The sequence below is a fragment of the Octodon degus genome, unplaced genomic scaffold, assembly GCF_000260255.1.
Source record: "Octodon degus isolate 3935 unplaced genomic scaffold, OctDeg1.0 scaffold00309, whole genome shotgun sequence".
Classification (NCBI taxonomy): Eukaryota; Metazoa; Chordata; class Mammalia; order Rodentia; family Octodontidae; genus Octodon; species Octodon degus.
In genome coordinates, this window is record NW_004524885.1 from 891,210 (window position 1) to 893,738 (window position 2,529).

General features: G+C 38.0%; 1 pseudogene; it reads left to right on the top strand.

Moving 5' to 3' along the window:
* The first annotated feature begins 350 nt into the window (after positions 1 to 350).
* LOC101581021 lies at positions 351 to 2,143 on the top strand (annotated as a pseudogene).
* The last annotated feature ends 386 nt before the right edge of the window (positions 2,144 to 2,529 follow it).

Genomic DNA, 2,529 nt, shown 5'->3' on the forward strand with positions numbered 1-2,529 from the left:
TTCAAATGTGAAGATAAAAAACACAGTGTGAAATTGGAGAAACTATACCCTTTACAATTGCACAAAAATGAAATATCTAGGAATTAATCTAAGGTAAAATATCTATACACTAAAAATTTCAGCACTCTGAATAAAGAGATCAAAGACGATTTTAGAAAATCAAAAGGTAGAAAACTTGCTTGCCCTTCTCGGTTGGAGTAGAGTCCTTTGTCAGGTGGGGAGGAACGTGAATCCAGGATTACAGTGATTTGTGTAAGAAATGAAGAACCTGGCCAGGGAAAGGTAATTAGTAAAGGATCAAGGCTGAGGCTGGAACTGGTGTTCTGCCAACAGGATACAGGTGATTAGAAATGAAGCTGACAGATACAGACCCAAGAATCTTGTCTCTAGCTGCTGCAGTTGCTAAAAGTCCTGAACAGAGTGTACCTGTTATTTTGTTGAAGATAAAAGAAATAATAAACAGCACAACATTAGGAAGCTTAGAGTTGAAGAAAATCAAACAAGATATATATTGTTATGACCTCATTCAGTATTGCCTCTTGGTCCTCAGGCAAGATTGTTCTCGAATCCAGGGTGGTTAAACTACCATTTCCAGCTTACAGAGATAGTAAGCCAATGTTGTGTGAGCTTAAATCCAGGAGAAGATGCAGAGGAATTTTATAAGGAATTACTTCCAGCAGCTACAGAAAATTTTCTAATTTGGGGGAAAAATGCGGGCATGCTTTCTCAATGCAGCTAAGGGTGAAGAAAAAGATAAATTACAACACTTTTTCCAAATTGCAACTGATTTTCTCTGATGGATATTGGGAGGCCATGTTCAAACTATACAGAACATACTACAGAGTGATCATTTCTTATACTTACTGCAAAATGAAAATGTTCAAAGAGGATCTGCAGTCATGACTCTGCTACACAATATACTACAAATCAACAGTGGTGATCTGCTCAGAACAGAAGGGAACACCCTGCATTCAATTTTAGATGAAGTTGTTTCTAAGCTTTTATCAACCCCTAGTCTACTCATAAGAAGTATTGCTGTGACGCTTCTACTGTTGATGGCTCAATCCCATCAGGAAATTTTGACTTGATTGAGACTAAGTGCCTGCTACAAAGGACTCAGAAACCTACTAAATAAACAAGAAATTGGGACAGAATTTGGTCAAGAATTGGACAGCTCATTAGTGTTTTAAGCCCTACAATCTATTAGGAAGTAGAAGAGCAGAAGCTACATCAAGCAGCTTCCTTGATTCAAGTTTATTGGAAGGGTTTCTAGACTAGAAAGAGACTAAAGAAGCTTCCATCTGCTGAGATTGCTTTGCAGAGGGGTTTCAGATTTAAAGGAGCAAAGACATTATTAAAGCTAAATAGGCAAAAGGAAAAAAATGATCTCAAATTACAATTACAGCTTGAAAGACAGAGAGTCATGAGACTTTCCCAAGAATTACAGCTGAGTATGCTTGAAATTGTTCACACAGGGCAAATGCAGAAATACAATCAGTAGTTGGAAGAGAAATCAGCACTGATTATCCAGAAGCATTGGAGAAGGTACAGGGAAAAGAAAAAGTTCCAGCGACAAAGGCCATCTCTCCTGGCACATAAAGCAGCTGTCATACTTCAAAGAGCAGTTCTTAAATTCCTAGCAAAGTGCCAGAAGAAAAAGAAAGTATTTGCCCCTTGGCAAGGACTCTAAGAGCTCACTGATGCACAGAGAGTTCAACTGAAGCAACAAATGGATGACTATGTCAGAAGACGTCCATGCTCTCAGATATCAGATGTGGCCAGCAGAGAGCTCGATGCCCAAGCTCAAGAATGGCTGAAACATTACTTCCTGAGCAGGGTCCTAGAAAGGAGAGACCAGCAGCACATAGAAGCTCTGATGGCTCAGATCAGCACAAGAATTGAACAGTTAATGAAGACACCAAGTCTGAAGGAAGCAGAAGGGAAAGAAATTGAGCTCTTCCTAAGTAGATCCAGGCCTGTGGCTGCCAAGGCTAAACAGGCTCATCTCATCACCATGAAGCACACACAGTCACCTTGGTAGAAGAAGCTTGGGGAAGAACCAGAGAATGAGGTTGATGTTTCAAAGGAAGTACTTACTATAGAGTTAGAAACGTTATTCATTGGTGCAACCAAATTGCTATAGGGAGTTACCCTGAAAACTGGCACTAGTATTCTATTTTAGGAAACTCTACTGGTATACCGGTACTCCAAGACTTTTTTAAGTGATAATTTTCCAGAAAGTTCTCTCAATAAAGGTTTATAGGAAATAAGTAAAAAGTTATCATTTACCTCTCAATATTTTTTCTCCACATCCATGTCTATAGTCATATATACAGATTTGTGTTGCTTTTGTTGTGGAACCAAACTGATCATGGCATTGTGTTGTTAAAAATATTAAATGTATTTTATTTTTGTTATAAAAAAGAAAAGAAAATGCAAAGGTATTCCCTGCTCTTGGATAGGAAGAACCAACATTGTAAAAATGGACATATTCCTAATATTATTGTACATATTTAATTCAATCCTTAT